The 9,555-nt window shown below is 28.4% G+C and overlaps 1 non-coding gene across 1 annotated transcript; it reads right to left on the bottom strand.

Annotated features, from left to right (window-relative positions):
- Nucleotides 1-8,133: 8,133 nt before the first annotated feature.
- Nucleotides 8,134-8,240, bottom strand: LOC114579355. Its single transcript, XR_003700278.1, has one exon. It is a non-coding gene; the product is annotated as a small nucleolar RNA R71 (small nucleolar RNA).
- Between the last annotated feature and the right edge of the window lie 1,315 nt (nucleotides 8,241-9,555).

The following is a 9,555-nucleotide window of genomic DNA, read 5'->3' as shown; positions in this document are numbered from 1 at the left end:
CGCATTCAACCATGTTGTATGAGTTAAAGATCTCGTGCTGAAAGTGTCTATGACCAAATTAGCTTTATAAAGGTGATACTAAATATATAAATAATATTTCTTCATTAACTCAAGGCATCACATCTATCTAAAGTTGAACTTATTTTAAGTGAAAATATATTTAATGCTCTTATGATAAATACAAACCTCAATTGGGTGCTTCCATAAGCTAAACAATAATAAATAAAGAAAACATCGAGGATATGAGGAGATGGTATTCAGAAAAAGTAGCCGATAATTTATAGAAGATATAAAAGAAATAATTATGTGCATCTCAATAACCACTTTAGGTTCTTTGCACTTTTTACTCTAACCTATCAACTACACATATAATATTAGCATTTAGGGTTATTTAGGGCAATTATATCATTTTATAAAGTTGGCTGTGAAGATTTTTTTTTTTTTTTTTTTTGTCTTTTTTTAAAGTTATTATGAGTATTATAAATATGTTCTTTTTAAAAAAAATTGAATTGTAGTATTTTACAACACCCACACATTAATAGATCTAGTTGAAAAAAGATGCTTCTCATCCTGAAAATTCTCAAAAATAACTAGAAAGCAATAAGATAGAAACCATAAGTAAACATAAGTGTGGTTGTGATCTAAAAAGGAAAGATATCCCAAGCAGGCCCTAAAATAATGTATAACAAGTTGTTGGAATATTTAAACTAATTTACTGAGCTACTAAAGGAAACTAATCAGATATGCTAATTCCACTTGAATTATACAAGACAAAGAAGTTAATATCAAGGTTGTATGTTATATTTCAAGGATGATTTGACAAAATAGCATGTAGACACTATAATACACTAAGATTCAAACTAAGTTAAAAAAATAGAAGTTGAAGGATGGTCTATACCATAGTTTATTTTATTTACCTATCATTCCACGTCTATAAAGACTTTATGTAATAATGAGCTCAGTTGATCACATGAGATGGCATCACAAAAAAAATTTAAAACTAAGTTTTTTTTTTATTCAACCATTAAATGATGAGGTCTAAAAGCACTTTAATTGTATACTTCCATTATTCACCAATCAAACATTACAATATTAGGCTTGGATTATGCATTGATTTTTTTACTTTACTCCCTATAATCAAGCTACCTTACATTATTCATGTTGGCTAGTAATTCTTATACCATATAATCTATCACATGACATGTTCATAACTATACTGCATATGTTTTTCATAGTTATCATACCTATAACATATAATCCAAGATGAACAATATATGTGTATTTATAACCATGAAAATTGACCTAAAGATTTTATGGGAAGAAGATATAATCATGTATGACATTTAAAAAAGAAAAACAAAATTGTTAGAAGAAAGCAACAATATAGTGGATAATTGCTAAATCTCCAATGCATGAGATGTTCTCAAGTTGGATCATTATAGGAAGTTGGTTTGTTCATACTACATAAAATTAGTTATATTGGCATTCACAGTACAATATGGAAGAAAAAAAATCAATGTTCAACTTTCAACATATGTTATTTCCAACTGATCATTTATTTAAGAAGAATAAAGATGCATTTTTAAATAACATAGTGGATATATTAATGTCTCCACCACGTTTAACATGGGATCAATTATGGGAAAGGGTATAAATCATAGAAAAGTCATCGAGTCACTGATATAACTATATTATAGACTTTCAAGTTTTAGTGTTGATTGCAATTAACATAAGGAGGGTATTTTTGGAGATCTACCCTACTAAAGATATGTTCGATATGTATAATTTAAACATTAAGCATATTGAAAAGAACTACTTTTATAATATATTCAACATTGTGATGGAAATAAAGGGTAAAATAAAATAAAATATAGATGAATTTAAGGGGATATTGTATAAGTAGATATTTAAAGCTCCATGAAACATCAAATATTAAAATGTTAAAACAAAAAACTACATACTCTGTCATGATAGATCAAATAAGAATAGTGTGTGAATGAGTCCAACCACTAAAATTCCATATGTCTATACCTCGAATTTATGTAGATGCATTGATATAAGATGCAGAATGTTATTTAGAATGAAGAGTTGTGATTATAATATTTTAATGGAGTGTTTGATGTCTTCTACATTTAGTTCATCACTAAAACAATAATAAATTTATTAATTAAACAGCATTTTCTTTAACGATTTATGCTATACATATTTAAATTAAGAGGCCTTGATGGGAAGTGTGCTAAATATCCCAATAATTTTGTGCAAATTGGAGAAAATATTTTTCCCTTTCTTTTGACTCAATAGAACATATACTCATGCATCTACTTAATGAGATAAGAGATTGTGATCCTATTAGATTCAGAAGGTTTCACATGTGAAGAATATTTATTATAGTAGACAATATATTTGATTCTTACTACTTTAAGCTATATGTAGGAAGTCATAGAGTAAGAGTTAGGGATAATGTAGATTTGGATGTAGAATAAAAAACTAAATCAACATTATCAATCTTATATTTTTGAGATAAAGCATCAAGGAAATGAATGACTCAATATTTGAATGATTAATAGGTGAAGGCTAGTACATTATATGTTCTTCTAAATTGACATATTTTAGAGTCATTCATAGTTTAAAATTCAGCTTAAAACTCACAATAATTATTATGTAGTTATGAAATTCATCAAAATATAGGTTATTTGTCAGTTCTTTTCCAATAGCTAACTGCAATTTCACTGAAAGATAATTAAAAATGAATTTACAACATGTTTTATGTCATATGCACATATTGAAAAGTTTATATGGTACTTAAAGAATGCTAGCTAAATTATAAAATTTAAAATATCTCTCAAACTATCATAGGTTCATGATCTAAAGATTGTCGTTGAAAACATAGAATTTCATGATCTAGAACGGGGTATAATGAGATCGATTAAAATATGGCCTACTTCTATAGTAAGTGCATATAGATTTCACATCAGGTCATGGCATACAGGAATAACGACAAACAATTATGATGTATGTATTTGAGGGAATTCTCATATAGATAATGAGGAGGACTACTATATATTTTAAGAAAAAATATAATTATAATATCTCATGATAGTGATGATTCCATATTGTTAGAGGCACTTTTTTATTTAATTGTGATAGGTTTGATAATCTGCTCAATAGAGGCATAGGGTGCATAACCTCTATGGAATCACATAACTAAGAAAAAGAAATAAAAATATGACAAATTTTATTCTTTAATCATAAACCATCAAGCAAGTCAAATGAATTAAGCAAAATATCTTGCAAGAGTAAAAGACAAAAAAGATTGGTCTATCATTATTAAAACTAAAGTACTATTAAACATAATAATATTATACAAGTTATTCATCAAGAAGAATAAATGTTAGCATTTAGGTAACTTGCCACAAATATTAACTCACTAGTTAGCTTGAATGATAGAAATATTCAATGGAAAGAAGTGGCTAGCTTCATTGAGGAAAGTAGTGATAATAAAATGATAAATAAAGACTAAATTCAAATGATATTGACTTGAATGTTGACCTTGAATGATAAGTATGTATTTTATTTTATTGTTATTTATAAATTTTAGTGTATAAAGTTATAATATGAACTGTCTCGTTAATTTTTGTAAATGCAGATCACATCTAATAATGAACCTCATCCTAGATCCATCATATCCATGTTTGGTGGACAAAAGAAGTTAACTTCAAGGAACATTGGGTTTGGTCGTGGTAAGAGGATATCATCATCACTCCCTACAAGCACCATCTAGAGTACACAAACTACTCAAATCACCATATATCATATTCTAACTTTTAATTCATCTGACCCTGCACAAACCACCCCATTTTATCCATATCTATCTACACCACCATCTCAGGCTAACCCATCCACATACTACTATCCCACAAATCATAGCATATTTATCATCCTTCATGACCATCATAGACACTTACTAGGCCTTCTACATCTACAGAATAGAGATGTGAGGGTATTTTAGAAGGTTTAAGTGGTTTGATGTATATCAAGCATGTAGATGACACATATGTATTCATATCATAGTATTTATTTTACTATGGCTAAAATATTTTAATAATGTGAACTAATATTTTTTTATAGGTTTGCTAACCCTAAATAGACTAAACATAAAATGAGAGATATCACAAAGAGCATGTTTGATGCTCTTTATATTTCATGGAAAAGAAATATCTGCATATGTTGACATATGATTTCATGAGTTTGAGGCAAAGGTATCGTATATTTTTCAATAAGTTAATTAATTAATTATTAATGTTATAATCATTATATATTTTAAAACCCTATAAAATATTTTCATTGACTTTCTCAACAATTAAATATAATTAGATTTTTTTTTAGAAATGTGGTTTGACTTGCATGCATGACATGTTCACTGATATTCAAGAGTTAGGCGAGTGACTATTATGGATTAAGGAAAGCATAATAGAAAATTTATGAAGAATTTGGGGAAACCCCGATTACATAAAAAAGACAACAAAATAAATGAAAGCGCACTTCTGACTATGGGGCTATGGGGTAACTCCCTCCATATGGGCAATTCGGATCCTCTTATTGAGCTAGATGAAAATTGGTAAAGTTTATTTTCTTAATTTGTCTTATGCTTTCAAATCCATTGTAATAACTTTTTATTTACATTTGTAGAAAGAAGTACTTTGAAAATAACCTATTACTCTAAAGGTCATATACATACACATCAACGATAGGAAGATCAACAATTAGTTGACCTCAAATCTCAAAAATCTTATGTAAGCAAAAAAGAATATTTTTTTGAATATTATATAGTACTTATGAACTATATTCTATAAATTTTAAGAGGATTAAATATAGCTTTGAGATGCACACAATCAAACTTTTGTAGTTGACGGATCTTCTATGAGGAATGCATAATGGGAGGATTTATGGCTTAGGGTCAAAACGCTTATGCATTTGATGCTCAATCCTCCACCATAGTAGCCTCTGTAAGCATCAATGACAAATTGCTGAAAAGATGGGTTGTATTGATGAAAGAAATGTATGCCCTCATTATAGACAATACAAGTTGGGATGCAAGTACAAATGTAAGCCCAAATGCAATCTAAATTACAATGATTTTGAGAGTAATAATAGCATCATCAATAGGAGCAAGTGGCTAAGCAAAGACAGGATACAAATTATTATTATTTATTTGCTTGTATATGCATAGAATATTAAGAACATTCAAACAATCAATATTACTTTTAAAATGCACTTGTCTTATATATAAATTTTACATCGTTGATAGAATTATAAAGATCTTCGTCGTATAGTTTTTCTATTATGTATAAAGAAATTCTTTGTTCTAGCATTTCCGAAAAAGTCGATAAACTGGGCGGATATGTAAAGGATATTATTTGTTTCCCATCACTTGTACATGTAAAAAAAAAAAATTGTGACATTTCATTGCGTAAAGCATTTTCTAATTTCTTATTTTTTATATATCGTAATGGACGATTCATCGCTTAAAATCGAAAAGAAAAGTGACAAAAGTTTTTTCAACCCACATATTCATTCTTTTCTTTTTCTCTTCATAGTAAAAATTACTTTTTTGGGATGCAATGTATGTATATATTTGTGAATTAAATGTAATGATGTATTTGTTTGTTGAATAACTACGTAGGAATGATGATTTTTTTTTCTTTTTTTGCTATAGGTTTTCATTTTATTTACATTTTTTTTTTTTGTCGGAAAGCATAACATAAGAAGTTTTGATGCAAAACTGATGAAATTTTTTTCTGGAATATTATTGTTCAAATATTGAAAAATTTTGATTGCCATAATCTTTAGTAGTTTTCTAGCAGTATAATTCCTTGGAAATTCTAGCAGCCACAATTGCTGGAATTTCACTAGAGATGCCAATGGTGGATTTTAGCAAGTAATTTGCCAAAAATAATCTTTCTTTGTAAGATTACATTGTGTTGGTATTTCCTTTGAACATTCCATCAAATTTCACAAAAGAATGAAAAACATCTTGGCATAAAAAATTTTTCCTATGTGATTATGAGAAATGAATATTTATCATTGGAAACTCGTCACAAACTATAATTTTTTTTATGAAAATTTATTCTTTATAGACAAAAAATGTCAAAAATGTTTATTTTCATATAGGGATTATCATACCTACCACTATCAACATACCTACCACCACTATTAATAACATAAACAACCTTCATGGGCCATGACATTGATTATGATCAAATTCAACATCATGCCAAAGTAGCTAAGAAATACCTATTACATGTGGGACTATAATATAATATTATCATGATAAAAAGGCCTAAAATTTAAATATTTAAAATATAGTGATACTTAAAGATACATACTAAACTTAGGTTTACAATAATGATTAGGGGTGTCAATATTTGACTTGACCCGAAAACCCAATTTGAACCCGACCCAAAAAATTTTTGGATAGGGTCAACCTGGAAATCGAAATGGGTTGGGTTTGGGTTCAACAATTTGGGTTAGGGTCAACTTGGAAACTGAAATAGGTTAGGTTCAGGTTCAACAATTTGATCCAAAATTGATCAGAAAACCCATTTTTGACTTGGAAACCCGAGATTGACCCATTTTCGACACATTTTGACCTGAAAATCATAGATTGGCCCATTTTTTACCCAAAAACTATCTTTTTTTTGTTGGCCTTGGGTCATTCAGGTCGTGTCGAGTTGAACCGGACCAAAAGTGAGTTGGGTTCAAGTCCGAAAAATTGACCCATTTGTAAAAATAGGTTGGGTTCGAGTTGACCCGAATAGTGCCAGGTCACTTTCAAGTTCGACCCTAACCCAAACCGTGACTCAATATTGACACCCCTAATAATGATAATGATGACCTACATCACTTGGTCTTTAGAAAATAAGAGATATTAAATAAATAATAGATAGATCGGATACCACTATGCCACATCCCAAGTTCAAAAGATGGTACACCCCAACAAATAAGACATGATCAAAAGGGTTGACCTCAATTCTTAAAAAAAAAATTCAGAGCCAAGAGCAATTAAAACCTATTTTATAATCATTAGAACAAGTTTATGTACAAGTAATTATAAATAGTAAGAGTAAAAAAAGAAAAATAAATGATATATTTTTACATCAATATAGTCCATAATAACATTGAAAAGTCTCATTAGGAAAGATATGCAAATTGTACTCATAAATCCAAAATAGTTTTATGAAATATTTTATCAAATAAAAAAAATATTATTTTTATTTCAATAGAATAATTATTGTAATTAGAGTAAATACTTGTAGTTTGTTGCAAGTTAAGTATACTTCCTCGTGGGTTTGACACTCTACGCTATTACTTTATTAATTGATTCATCATGTATACTTGTGTATATTAAGTGAGGTTTATTATTATTTATATTAAAGAAAATCTAAGCATTATTTAGACATAATAGAGCCCTAGATTTTTGTACAATTCAAAAGTTCACTATAGTCCCCATCGAAGTTTTTGGTACTGCTGTTGGGGAAGTATTTTGCGTTTTACAAATTTAACTATAGTGTTGAATTAAATACATAATTAGACCTACTTGTATATTTTATTTTATTTTATTTTTTGATTGCATATTCATGATTGTATACTTTATAGACAAAGAAAGAAACTTTTATTATTTTATGCTAAAATAGAAAGAACCCTTTCAAAAATTCAAAAAATTTAAAATTGGTGAGGATGGATGAACCTTTATTAGATCAAAATCAATCTAGACCTTTTAAGGATTATGCTAACCTTTTGCTAGATGAAATTCATCAGAGCATTAATAGACCTATGATCCAAGCTAATAATTTTGAATTTAAACCTGCCATAATTCAAATGGTTCGAATTTCTCAAATTGGATGAATTCCCGTTGTAGATCCCAATTTACATTTGGTCAGTCTTTTAAAAATTTATGTAATATTTAAGTATAATGGTGTCAGTGATGATGCTATTACACTTAGTTTGTACCCATTTTCTTTTAGTGATAATTCTAATATGTGGTTGAATTCCTTACCCCCAAGCTCTATAACTACTTGGAATGAGTTGGCTCATAAGTTTCTTACTAAGTTTTTCGCACCTTCAAAGATTGCTAAACTTAGAAATGATATCACTTATTTTACCCAGTTGGAAGGAGAATCGATTTAGAAGAGTTAAGAGAGATTTAAGAAAATATTTTGGAATTGACCACACCATGTTTTACCTAATTGATTGGTTATTCAAACCTTTTACAATGGATTAGTAGGATCTATTAGAACAATATTAAATGATGTAGTTGAAGGATCTTTAATGACTAAATTATTTAAGTAAGCATATGAATTAATAGAGGAAATGGTACAAATAATTTTCAGTGGCATATTGATATGCTAAATCCTAAAAAAATAGTAGGAATATATAAATTTGATGCTTTATCAATTTTGATTACACAAGTTATAGTAATTTCTAAGAAATTAAGCACATAATGAGAATTTAGTTCCTTGCACGGGAGTTTAAGAAATTAGGCACAATAGGACAAAATGCAGAATTTGGAATTCAATTATCTATACAATTGGAGGACCAAAAGCAAATTAACAAAAATAATGTGTAAGGAATTGAAAATATTAATTTGATTGAAAGACAAAATAATCCCCACTCCAATACATATAATCTAATTGGAGGAACCATCCAAATTTTAAGTGGTCAAATAATGTTTCAGGGAATAATCAATAAAATTCTAGTCAAAGTAATCAAAGAATAAATTACAATAATCCTCAACCAACTATTAGTCCTAGACTTGCATATCCTGTATGTTTTAATCAAAGCAATCAGTTTAAAAGTAAAAAATCACCATTCGAAGATTTAGTGATGTAGTTAGGAACTCAATTACAAAATCAAGTTGCTTCTATTAAAAATTTGGAATCCCAATTAAGACAACTTGCAATTTAAATCAGTAGTTAACCTCTTGGATCATTACTAAGCATTTTAATATCTGGATGGACTAGTCCTTTTACTGTCATTAGAATATATCCTAATGGTGCCATAAGTATTTAGGATAAATAAACCTTTTATATCGTCAAGGTTAATGGTCATAGAATGAAATCTTGTGGATAAGAAGAACCAAATAAGAAAAATCTTGTTGATATATTTTTCATTTTTTCCATGAGTTTAATGAAAATGAATTTGCTAGTTATTCATTCTATGTCTGGCTAATTTTCTTATTTTGGATTGATAATGTAAATTGTATGTTAAATTACTAATGATGACTCTTATTTTATAACTGTTAAAAAATGTTTTTCATATCATCCCGCTCTTTATTTAATACACATTATAGTCATATGTGCAGTTAAAATATAATGTGATGTATAACCTTGATGGAGGAGTGCAAGAACAACAAAGAATATTGAGATAGGATATTTGCATGCCTAGACATAGGATGTAAAATATTCTAGGTTCTTAAGGAGATATTATAATTATAAGAGTCTAGTATATATCATTTTCACTCCTCCAAGATCGACAAAGTTCTATGGAAGCATATGT

The sequence above is a fragment of the Dendrobium catenatum genome, unplaced genomic scaffold (assembly GCF_001605985.2).
Source record: "Dendrobium catenatum unplaced genomic scaffold, ASM160598v2 fragScaff_scaffold_333, whole genome shotgun sequence".
Classification (NCBI taxonomy): Eukaryota; Viridiplantae; Streptophyta; class Magnoliopsida; order Asparagales; family Orchidaceae; genus Dendrobium; species Dendrobium catenatum.
Note: the sequence above shows the minus strand (reverse complement) of the source record. Positions and strands in the feature narration are given on the sequence as shown.